Below are 13,626 nucleotides of genomic sequence, written 5' to 3'. Positions count from 1 at the left end.
ATAAATATATATATATATATATATAAAAATTTGATTCTTCTTCTTAAATGTTATAAACATTAATCTTTCTTAATAATTTTCTCTTCTTTCTCTTTTTCCCATTGAAATTTTTTTTTCTCCTTCCTTTTTCTCCTTTTCCTCCATTATCTTCAGCATCATGATCATCATCGTTATAGTCATCATCGCCTTCTTTTTATACATATCGTCGTTATTGTTATCGTCGTTATTGCTATCATCGTCGTCGTAGAATTTTTACCATATTAACGACGTTGCCTGATCCAAAATTGATTTGGATGTGTTTTTGTTGATAATTCAGTCATTTTTGTGTGTTGTTTTCAAACTAAGTTTGTGCGTCACAATCATTAAATAATTTTGGTACATTTCTGAGTTAATTGAGGTTTGTAACAAAATTTTGATGTACAAACTAAGAAATTTATGTGTTAATATTAAGAAATTTTGGTGCATTTTTATTCTGATAAGTTCTGCATAATTCAAAACTCTTTCGCTTCCTTCACTTCATCTTTTACTGCTTCTTTTTTTTCATAATCATCATCATCTTTTTTTTCTTATTAATCTTTTTTTTAACTTCTCAAATTTCTTCCTGTTTTACTCTTTTAATAGGAATAAAAATAAAGAAGTCAAAAACAGAAAAAATACATAATACTGCAAAATTACTTGAAATATGATGAACCTACATTCATTCAACTAAAAAAGAAAGAAATAAAAAAAAAAGAAGAAAAAAAATATAGCATTAAAAAATACTGTTGAGTTTAAAGAACTAACAAAAAATAAATTAACGATGATTAAACATTATTGTTGGATTTAAAATTCAATTAAACAAATTAATATAAAGTAAATTGGCCTAACAACAAGCTTCAGACCTACATACACTCATGACTCAAGAGAATATTTGTTACTTATACCAACAATTTTCCATAAAAAACAAAAGGAAACATAAGGCCGAAACAAATAAAAAGAAAAAAACAAATAAATCTGGCCCAAAGACAAGGAGTTGGCTCAACCGGTAATCCAAATTCATACACTCTAATTGGTTGCTAACTAAGAAAGGAACCCCACTCTCATTTGAATTAAATCACCACACCACCAAACCAAATTCTCTCTTCTCTCTCATATCTCTCTTCTCTCACCCACGTGAAGTTAAGAAAGAAAGTAAGAAAGAAAATTTAATTAGGGCTCAAATCAGAAGTGAAAAAATGGATTACCATTTTCAAGCAAAAAAGAAGAAAGTCAAAAAGAGCTAGGGTTCTAAAGTACAGATCACATCCAAAGACTACAGCAGAAAAAAATTTTCTCATTTGTGTTTCATCATGAAAGTTAAAGAAATCCTCTTTTTTTTCATACACAGAATGAAAAATTTGATTCAAATGGAGGTTATAGAATTTTGCAAGAAATCAATGGTAAAAAAAAAAATTTGAAACCAAAGCACAAATAAAGGGCTCAGATTCAAAAAATAATATGAAAAAGGATGAAAGAGAAGATGAAAGGTATAAATGCATGTACTATTAAATCACTGCTACTACTCTATTTCTCTTCTGTGTCACTGCTGCTACTGATATTGGGGAAGAAGAAGTCAAACAAGTTGCTGAAGTCAAGTTTCAAACTTTGGAAGCTTCACTCCTCTATTAAAGGGATAAACGGTTAGAGATTGATTCAAGGAGTGGTAGTACAAAGTTTGGGTTCCTATAGCTTAAAGAGTTATACATTTTTCTCCTTCATGGTTCTCAATTGAATATTCCATTTTCTCAATTTAATCTTTCTTTGTTTCAATGGAAAAAGGTATTATAGTGAAGAATGTAAGAAAAAGCCAGTGAGTGAAAAATGGCAGAGAGAGTTAGACTTGGAGAAAAGTTAAATGTTTATTTCAAAAATCTTCTGTAAGTATTTCTGTTTTGTTATCATGATTTTGAGGGGATTTTCTTACTAAGTTGGGTGAGCACTTAGTGGTTGAAAATTTAGAGAGTAAATCTAGTTAAATCTAGTTTGGGTAGAAGCTGGGTCTGTCCCAGATATAATTGGATTGAATCCTAGAAAAATGGGTGAATGTAATCTTGGTTAAAGATAGTGAAATTCTACCATATTTGTAATGAAAACTGGATGTAGGCTATATTGCATAATGTAGCTGAACAAGGTTATATCATTGTGTTACTTCTCTTTCTCTGTTCTGATTCTGGTATTCAACTTTAAGAGACAAAAATAAATTATCTTCTATTTTTCATAATCAGAAATACTTCTTGGCATCTATTTCTTCTCACAATTCTATTTTGCCTCCTCCATCGACTAGAAAAAAATTAAAGGTATCTCTTGCTTTTCAACTCGAGGTGACTCAACAGATACTACAAGATCCATCCAATTTAAAAAAATAAAAACAAGAAAAGTTAAAAAAAGGCCTAAATCAACTTCCTTTCTCTAAATCACTGATATCCATCAATTGGTATCAAAGCTTGGTTTCAAAGAGATCAAGCTTCACAGTATGGAGAAAAGATCTAGATGGCCAACAACATGAGATCTAATATAGTGGCTTACACTCTGACAGAAGGGCAATCCAACAATAGACCTCTATTCTTCAATGAAAAAAATTATAACTACTGAAAAGAAAGAATGAAGATCTTTATGCAGTCTATAGAACACAATCTCTGGAAAATAATCATGAATAGTCTTTAAACTTCAACCAAAACTAGCGCTGAAGGAGTTGTAACTCCTAAAGAAGAAGCAAAATAGAATGAAGACGATAAGAGGTAGAACTTAATGCCAAAACTGTCAACATGCTAAACTGCACCATCAGCTTCAAGAAATACCGAAAGATATCTAGATGCAAAACAGCAAAAAAAATCTAAAATAATCTCCAAGTTACACATGAGGGCTCCGAGCAAGTAAAAGAAACAAGGATTGACATGCTGAGCAAGGAATATGAAATGTTTGCTATGAAGAAAGGAGAATCAATAGATAAAATGTTTGAGATATTCTCTATTATCATAAATAGCTTGGATGCTATGGGGATTATTCATTTCGAACGAGTGCTGGTGAGAAAAGTTCTAAGAAGCCTAATATAAGAGTGGAAAACCAAGACAAATATCATCTCTGAAAGCAGTAACTTGAACAAAATGACCTATGATGAGCTAAGAGAAAAGTTACTTGCATGTGAAACCACTCACATAAAAAATAATGCAAAAAAGAAAGGAGTGGCTCTTAAGTCTTGTGATGAATTATTTAAAGATAATTTCAGCGACTATTTTTCAGATGACGAGATTGTATTTTTTGCTAGAAAATTTAGAAGGCTGATCAAACAAAAAAGAAGGAGCAAAGGGTGTAGCTCAAGGGAATCAAAGAAAGACATCAGCAAGGTCATCTGCCATCACTGTAAGGAGGCTGAATATTTCAAATATGATTGTCCAAAACTCAAGAAGGAAGACAAGACTCGGAAAAACAAGAAAAAGATGCTCATGACCTCATGGAAAGATTTGAAAAATAATTTTGAAAATAATGATGAATTTGATCACAACTCTCAAGTTTGTCTAATGGTTGATCACAATCAAGATGATGAAGTAACCTATTTTAAACTCACTAATGATAAACTTCACCAAATGATTGATGATCTTACTAAGAAAATTAGAAAAAATTTTTAAACAATATTATGAACTTGAATCTAAAAATGCCATTTTGAAAGCTGAAAATGCTTACCTTAAAAAAATTAAGAGAACCCAAAAATATTGTTGATCATATTAAAGAAAACAAACGACTTAGAACTGGAATTAAAACCTTTAAAGGAAAGCATTCTGTCACTGCATATTTGGACAACAATGAAGAAAATAAAAAGTTACATAAAATAATCAAAAGTTTGAATCAAGACATGGCAAAATTTGTTCAAAATTCTAAAAATTTGGACAAATTATTAGTTAGTCAAATATTTCTTTTTATAAAGGATGGCTTAGGATATCATGACAAATCTAAAATTATTTTTGAAAAATCATATTTTGAAAATGAAGTTTCAATGTCCAAAAACAAAAGCTTTCAAACATCAAATCATTTGAAAAATCAACAAGTAAATTTTTTTTTGTCATGCCTGCAATCGGTTTGGTCATTTACCTATTCAATGTTTTATCTTTAAAAGAAAGATTGGTAATAAATTCTACAAGGTGATTAGCAAATACAATACTCTTGGACACCAAAAAGGTTTAATATTAAAGGATCCAGAATGATTTGGATACCTAAAGTCACTTAAAATTATTATGCAGATTTGTCTAGCATCCAAAAAAAAAAAGACATGTATTACTTAAATAGTGAATGCTCTAGGCACATGACCGAAAAATTCATATTTTCCATCAAGTACGATGAAGGCTTTGTGACTTTCGGTGATGATAGAAAGAAAAAGATAGTGGTCATAGGTAAGGTTGGTAAGAAATTTTCTATCTTCATTAATGATGTATTCTTAGTTGATGGACTGAAACATATATAATCTTTTAAGTATTAGTTAACTATGTGATTTAGATTATTGGATTATTGTAGAAAAGTTGGAATGTTTAGTTGTTGTGAAAATTCGGGTGAAATTTTGTTTGTGGCTAAAAGATGCAATAATGTGTATGGCCTCCTCTTGGAGGAACTTAAAGAACAAAATGTAACTTTCATATTTTTTGAATTTGAAAAATGGTTATTGCATAAGAAATTGGGCATGCTCGTATGTTTCAAATTTCTAAGCATGTGAAAAAGAATTTGATTATAGGTCTTCCTAAAATTAAATTTAACAAGGATATCACTTGCGATACTTGTCAATTGAGCAGACAAACCAAAAGCTCTTTTAAAGTCAAGGATGACATCTCAACCAAAAAGTCATTGGAAACATTCTATATTGATCTTTTTGGTGCTACTAGGACTCAAAATCTAGGTGGTAAATACTATGGTTTAGTGGTGGTAGATGACTATAAAAGATTTAGATAGGTTATTTTCATAGCTCATAAAAATTATGCTTTTCAGCCTTTCCTATTATATACTAAAAGATTCAAAATGAAAAAGATTTAAAAATTATCTCTATAAGAAGCGATCATGAAAAGAAATTTGAAAACCAAGATTTTGAATCATTTTGTGATAAATTTGGTATTTCTCATAATTTCTCATGTTTTAGAACACCTCAACAAAATGTGATTGTTGAGAGGAGAAATAAAAGCTTTCAAAAAATGGCTAGGGTAATGTTTTATAAAAATGCAGTTCCAAAATTTCTATGAGAAAAAGTTGTGAACACCGCTTGTTATATTTTGAACCGAACCATCATTCGAAAATTCTTAAAGAAAATTCTATATGAGCTTTGTAACAAAATTTCGGTGTAAAAACTAAGAAATTTATGTGTTATTGTTAAGAAATTTTTGTGTATTTTTATTCTGATAAATTCTATAGAATTTAAAACTCTTCCTCTTCCTCCTCCTCATCTTCTGCTACTTCTTCATCTTTTTCATTTTCATCATCATCATCCTCTTTTCTTTTTCTTATTCATCTTTTCCTTCTTGTTTTACCTTCTTAGATTTCTTCTTGTTTTACTCTCTTAACTTATAAAAACAAAAAAAATCAAACAAAAAAAAAGAAGAAACACATAATGTTGCAAAATTACTTGAAAAAAAGATGAACCTACATTCACTAAACTAAAAGAAAGAAAGAAATAAAAAAAAAAGAAGAAAAATGCATTAAAGAAAATATTTTTATGCATTTGTAACAAAATTTTTGTGTAAAAACTAATAAATTTATGTGTTATTGTTAAGAAACTTCGATGTATTTTTATTTTGATAAGTTCTGCATAATTCAAAACTCTTCCTTTTCCTCCTCTCATCTTCTACTGCTTCTTCTTCTTCTTCTTCTTCATTTTCTTATTTTATTTTTTCATAATTTTTTTGAGAGGAAAAAATCAAACAAAGAAAAAAAATACATAATGTTGCAAAATCAATAAAAATAAAAAGAAGAAAAAAAATGCAGTAACAATAACAGCAATAAAAAGAACGACATAGAGAATGAAACACGCAAAAAAAAGAAGTAATGCAAAGAAAAAGATGAGAAACGCAAAGAAGGAGAAGGGGAAGAAGGAGGAGAAGGAAGATGAGGAGAAGGAGGGAGAAGAGGAGGAATGCGCGGTACAAACATTGGAGAAGGAACGCGAAGAAGTAAAAGAAACGCGAAGAAGAATAATGGCGTGATTTCAATTGCGCGTTATATGAGTGAATTTTGTTGGATTATGCTTAACTTGTTTAAACTTGTTTGTAAAAAAAAAACTTATATATGTAACAGAAATTATTTTAGTATTAAAAATCTTTTTAATAATTAAATTAATCTTTTTAAATAATTTATTTCATTTTATTAAAGTAGGCCAACCTCTGAATTCACCAACTAATAACTCCTTGGAAGTAACCACCATATTCTCTGTGCTGATCTTAGTTAGACTAGAATCTGGTGTTAGAGGCCATGGTCTACTACTTGGCTATCTTGGTCACTTGGTGAGCATGAAGAAAGGGTTAGTGGCACTTGCAGTGAAGGGTTGGAAATTGGCATGATGGTCGTGAAATATTGGAGATTGTAGGTAGGATATGATTTAAGTTATAGTTGAGAATTTAAGTTGATGTTAAGTTAGGTTACGTTAAGAAAGATATTTTTAATAATTTTTTAGTGTTTAAATAGTTTTGTTTCATCAATTTTTTTTATAAATACAACGTTAACTGTTTTAAAAGATTTATCAATATTATAAATATTCGTAAGTATAAATGATAGTTTATTTATTTTCAATCTACGCGGGATTTTAAACTTTTAATAATTTAGTTTAATATAGTGAGTTTAGGTTGAGCTATTTCAATTTTCAACTCCAACAATTTCGAGAATGATCAATAAAAAATGTTACATACACTCTAGAAGTGACCCGAAAAAACTGTACCCACCCCACCAAAAAAATTATTAAACAAAAAAAAAAGTAAAAAAACAAATGAAGAAGAAAAAGAAATAAGTAAATAACTGAAAAGAAAAGTAAAAAAAAAAAAAAGGTAAATCCGATAGCGATAATCGAATTCGAATCTCACTCCTAATATAAAAAAATATATATATATATATTAATTTCTTTAATTAACAGAATATTAAAATTTAATTTGATTCTTTGACTACTGTTATTTTCCATTAACAAAAAATCAACTATGTTTCTTTAAACGAATATTTTTAATATTTTGAACTTTCATCAATAATAGTTTCTTCAGAAAATCAAATATCAAATTACTTAAATCAAATGATACAATGTTCTAATTATCCAATTAAAATTATTTACATCATCATCATCATCGAACAAATTCTAAACGATTTCTGATAATTAATTTGAAAAATAATAAAGTTCTCAACAAAAAGAAAAAAATTTTTCAGCCTTTAATCCTTATTTTTATGAGACAAATAATTAGTCCTTCTATCAATATTTTTTCTATAGATTAACGAAATATACTTATATAATTTCTCTGCATATATAAGTATGTTCCGTTAACTTAAAGAGACATCAATGATAGAGGGCTAATAAATTTTAATGGAATTAAAATCAAAAGCTAAAAAGGATATTTTTTTACTGAAAATTGTTAAAAGTTTATTATAATTTAAATTTCTATTGTAGCCTAATATAAATATTTATAAATTATAAATGACTTAATCACATCTATTGATGCTACTATTTGATGTACGCACTAGATTAAAAGTAATAACACATATAAAAGTAGTCCTCTACCTATAACACCCAATGTTTATGGTTTCTATTTTATTGAAAATACTAGAAAATTGCTATCTTGATGAACGTATGAAAAAAGGGGGAAAAAACTCATCTTAAAGTTTAATTCTATCATAATCAAAACTCATTATAACAACCAATCTAAATATAAAAATCACAATTTTTAAGATCTTAATTAATGCTTTCACTTAAATTAATATTTACAAGAATCTTATAGGTTTTTAAAAAAATTATCCGGGATAGATATTCATCTTGTATTGTAATATATGATTGCCCAACTCTCACTATAAAAAAAACGTTGATTACCATCGAATTAATTAAATAAATTCGCCACTAAATAGATTATCGTCAGATTTAATGTCGTCGTATAGTTGACAGTATGAACGGCACCGAAAATCCATTACCGGAAAATTTTTTTGTCCGATGCTAATTATCGGTGAATTTTCTGTCAATATTTTTAATGGATTGTCGAGTCTGAGTTGATGATTACCGTCGGATTAATCCGACAGTACATCTGCCGATAGGCTTTTTATTTTTTATTCTTTTTTTTAGCACAGTTTAGCCACAATTAACAGTCAAATCAAATTAAAACTTTTGTTAGCAAAATTGTTATCAGAAATCTAAAATGAACAGAAATCAACAAATTATTTTATTAAAAATAAATGGTATGAATATAATAAAATGTCACAGAAGTAGAGTACTGTACCCTAAGCAAACAAAAATGCATAAAACTCTAACTCCTACAGATCCTGATAATCGTCGTCGGTGGTGGTAGCGCCGTGGTCCCCCTATTGAGGTGGCGGAGTGGGTGCTGCCGTTGGTGCCCACCAGTAACGCCGCTGCCTCCAGCGCGCATCTGCTGATTGTACTCCTCCATCTACTGTCACAACCGATTGAGCTGTTCCAACTTCTCCATCAGGTCCGAGCTGACGGCAACGCGTGCAAGAATCTCTCGATACCTCTACTCAGACTGCTCCTGCTAGTGGTGAAGCTCCTATATTAGCTTCTTCACCTTCTCCCTCAGGTCAACAAGTTCCTAGGGATCAGTAGAGCTAGTGGCAGAACAAAAGGAGGCACCAAGGTCGGTTAGGGACCGTGATAAATTGCTAGTCCGATGGATCCACCTGTGACATCACATGGGTCGACGGGGTAGCCAGGGTAGAGGGTGATGACTGGCTAGTCCTGGAGGGTTCGGTGGAAGCATGCCCTCTACCACGACCACATGTCTAACTAGACCTACTTCTGCTACCTATCGTCATGTATGTACAGCGAACATATTTATAACATATTAATAACATGACAAATACCAATAAATAATAACATAAGAAAAAATTCAAGAAATAACAAATAATTTAAAAAGTGGTTTAGTTTAGTAAATAAAAAAAGAAAATTACATTGTGTTTTAGTTTTAAAATAATTAAATTAGACTTTCAAAGCATTCTAACTTTATTCTATCTTTTTTTTTTCAAAGTATTCTAACTTTCATAACATTCTAACAAAGCATTCTAACTCTCAAAGCATTCTAATTTTGTTAACAAATTTTCAAAACATTTTAACTTCCAAAGTATTCTAACAATCCAAAAAGTTTGAAATACAAACTCAAGGAAGCCAAAATAACATGATGAAACATCACTAGCAATACACACGGAAAAATATTATAATTAATTAACATAAACTAGCAATTCCAGTAGCAATATGAATCAACAAAATAAGCATTAAAATAGTAATTTCCTAATAAAGAAACAACAACCAGTGAATCATCAAAACAAAACATTTAAGCATTGCTAAAACAAATTCAGCAACAGTTCTTCAGCCAAATTAATAGTAAAACATAGAATTAATGATTCAGACCAATTCAAATAATCCTAGCAACAAGAATCGACAATCTCAGATAATAATTCCAAACACATTGAAAAGAGATCAAAACCTATCAATCTAATTAAATTATCCTAACCTAACCACCTAAAATCAACTACAATAGAAATTAATCTACTAAACTAATTACTAAAAGTAAACCAACTAATGAAATCAAAATTAACTAAGCAAAAATTAAATAGAGTAAAAAATAGATTCAATGAAAACCCCTGACCATCTAAAATCAACTAAAACAAAAATCAATCTAACTAAACTAATTATTAAAAAATAACTAACTAAATAAAATTAAGATTAATTAAGTAGAGATTAAATAGAATGAAAAACAGATTTAATGAAAACTTGGAATGTAAAATAATTAAAAGAGAGAAGACAGAAATGGACGGTTCGAGCAGCGGCGGCCTTTCCAGCGGCAACAAGGCAGCAGCAGCGGGAACAGAGAACAGAGAAGGGGGCGTTTCGAACAGCGACGACGTTCTTTCTAGCGGTGGCAGGGTAGGGCAACAATGGTGGTAGACTCCATCTTGCTCATTCATGGAGTTGTATTTAGTACCTCTAAGAAATATGATTATCCACCGTTAGTCAGTAATGTGGGTTGGTTTGGATTACTTAGTGTTGTGCGCCTAGGAGGATAGCGCGCTTTGGGATGCGGAGGAGCGAAGCAGCTCAAACGAATGTGAGAGGAGCGAAAAAAGCCCAGCTCCCTAACCTAATACGGAACCGGGTTCGGACCACAGGGAACCGTAGCATGGGAGGACGTCTAATACTTTTGCAGCCGCAAGGCTGGCTAATCGTACGCGGCTGGCTCGAATACACCAGGTTCTGGAAGGCACATGAGTCCGAACGCTATGTTGAATGTGCGACCGACACTATGTAGGTACCTGTGCAGGTGAGGCGTCAGTCGGTTCTAGAAATGGCGGCAACGGCGCGAGGAGTTAATAACCAGGCGTGCTGCAACCTAGGGATCACCAGGCAGCTCTTTCGCTCTATAGGGATCGGGGGGCATAGCACAATTCTTCTCGGAGGAGGGTTGGTTTGCCCGGGTGACTGATCCTGCCATAATGTACTCCTACCTACACGCACTGGCAACCGAAGTCGAGCATACATACCGTCAGATTTACCGGCAGATTAATCCGACGGTAACGTGGTATGTGTAATCAAAACACAATGTTTCATTAACAAGGTTCAGCGTCGGATTTACTCGTCGGTAAATCCGACGGTAACTAGTGGGCCAAAAATGATTTTTTTCCCTCCAAATTTTATCACCCATGTTATAATCGGAACATCAACTCTGACGATAATATTTTAGGATAACAAATTTATGGTCAAATCCGACAATAAATTCGACAAAAAACTCACCATTAATGTCCAACGCTAAAGTCAACGATGGTTCTCAATATTTTTCTTATAATGTGTGACAAGTCTATCATAATAAACAATACAAAATAGGATCCATCGTTAACAGAGATTAATTTGTGTCTCAAATATAATTATTTCCTTCATGGAGTCTGGAAATTTTCCATTCGTTATGGTTTTCTTCCTTCGGAAAATAATTAATCGCTGTGTGATTACAGAAAAATGCCTTTCAGAAAGGTGTTTGTATAATTGTATAGCGAATAGACAATAATAGAAACCCTCTACATTGTTGTGAAGTAATGTCTTTTGTTAGAATATAATTAGGATCAATTAAGATCAATTAGTATTATTTAGTATATCTAAATATTTAATATAGGAGATTACGTCTTTATTATTACGATTCTCTTAGTACCTATAAACTGGAGAAAGGATTTGTGCATCTATTCAAGTTGTCTATTCAAGTTGTATGGAATGATACAATATAAAAGGGTATTTATAGGTACTAAGAGAATTGTAATAATAAAGACGTAATCTCCTATATTAAATATTTAGATATACTAAATAATACTAATTGATCTTAATTGATCCTAATTATATTCTAACACCCCCCTCAAACTCAAGTGACAACTTGAGTTTGAAACATATTCAAAACAACGAAATAAAGAGGAAAAAAATTACATAAACTAATAAAACGGGTGCAGACGGAACTGCCGGAAGGAAACGCAGATGGAACTGCCGCTTGTCTGAAGGAAGCGCAGATGGAACTGCGTGCCGCTAGTCTGAAGGAAGCGCAGACGGAACTGCCGCTGTCTGAAGGAAGTGCAGACGAAACTCTTGGAAAGAAACGCAGACGGAACTGCCACAAAGAAACACAGACGAAACGCAGACGGAACTGCCACGAGAAAACGCAGACGTGATTGCCATAAGAGAAGATAAACGGAACTGCCACGAGAGAACGCAGACGGAACTGCCACGAGAGAACACAGACGGAACTGCCAAAAAAGAATGAAAACTATATGATTTCTTCATGAGAATAGGTAAGCAGCGGATGACAATTCAACTTGAAAAAACACAAGACAGAGAAAATAGGCTAGTTGGTGAGGTGAGAAAGCATCAAAGGAGTGACAAAAGGGAAAGAAGAATGGTATAGAAAAAAAAATGCAAGAACTACGGTGATTTCACCACAAGAAAAACAACCTATCCTCTTTAAGGAGGATACTATAGCTCTGATACTATGTTAGAAATAAGAGACTAAATCGGAGAAAGGATGGTATATTATTGAGTGTATTCAAGTTGTGTCTATTATGATACAATATAAAAGGATATTTATAGGTACTAAGAGAATCGTAATAATAAAGATGTAATCTCCTATATTAAATATTTAGATATACTAAATAATACTAATTGATCTTAATTGATCCTAATTATATTGTAACATCTTTAATTAATTCATTTGATACAATAATAAAGCATATTAATAAAATTCAATGTGAAAAGCCCTACGCAAACGACAATTTCTATGTCGCAAAAGGATTGGATATAGCATGGTTGTTATATCTGTAAACTTTGAATTTATAACATACATTTTTTCTCATTACTATATTTTAATTTCATGCACACAAGCTTAAGGCTCACGTAAAAAATAATAATTTAAAAAATGGTGAAACCCATTCCATGATTGATATATCATAAGAGAGTAATTTAATTTATATGCACAATAATTTAAATAATTAAAACCATAAAAATGTGGTGGAAAAACTAATGGATCGGACCAATGGGATTAAGATTGCGACTTGAGAGTTGAGAGCCATGCATGAATGACGGAAACGATGACCCAATGCACGTTACAAAGTCTCTTACGGTCAATTTCAATTATTTAGACCCCACACTAAAATGGCTATGGCTCATATTACTCCACCATATATATATAGATTTTTTTGAAAAGTACAGATAAACAATGAAAATATTAAACAATATAAATAATAGATATATTAGATGTTTATTTTATTAGTGTACAGATAATTATTTTAATATTAAAATTTAGAGAATTAATTTAGAGGTATAATGTATTTTTATTTGATTAATAGTTGTTTATATTGTTCAACAAAGTCATTATCTCCTGGCATTCTCGAGATTTTTTTCTATATGAGATGGAATCAGTGGATAACAATATCACTACAAAACCATTGATTGCAAGTGTCGCATGCATCTCGTGTCGCATTTAAAAAAATATCAGCTATAATGATATGTCTTCTTAACTCATAGTAGCTGTGTTGATTTAAAACATTAATTAATTAATTATACGAACTAAGTGAACGTGAGTGTTTTAATGAGTTTTTTAAACAAATATTATATTAAAATAAATTTAAAATGTTCATCAAATTGTCGAACGAGTTTAGCCAATATATAACTATATATAATAATCATTGAGAATGGGTTGGGGGAGAAATATTTTCCCAGTTTCCCCTCATACACAAAAGAGCTTATAGTTGTCGTTGTTGATTGGTTCTTATTAGGACTTCGGATATTAAATATTAATGGTTACTAGCATGTGAGATTAGTCCTTCTAATTAAGCAATTTTGGGTTGAAATTCTAAAAATATTGAAACAGTATTTCAGTGTTCTATTGAATTTATGAGTAATTATCGAAACAA

Source organism: Arachis ipaensis, chromosome B09, assembly GCF_000816755.2.
Source record: "Arachis ipaensis cultivar K30076 chromosome B09, Araip1.1, whole genome shotgun sequence".
Taxonomy (NCBI): Eukaryota; Viridiplantae; Streptophyta; class Magnoliopsida; order Fabales; family Fabaceae; genus Arachis; species Arachis ipaensis.
Note: the sequence above shows the minus strand (reverse complement) of the source record.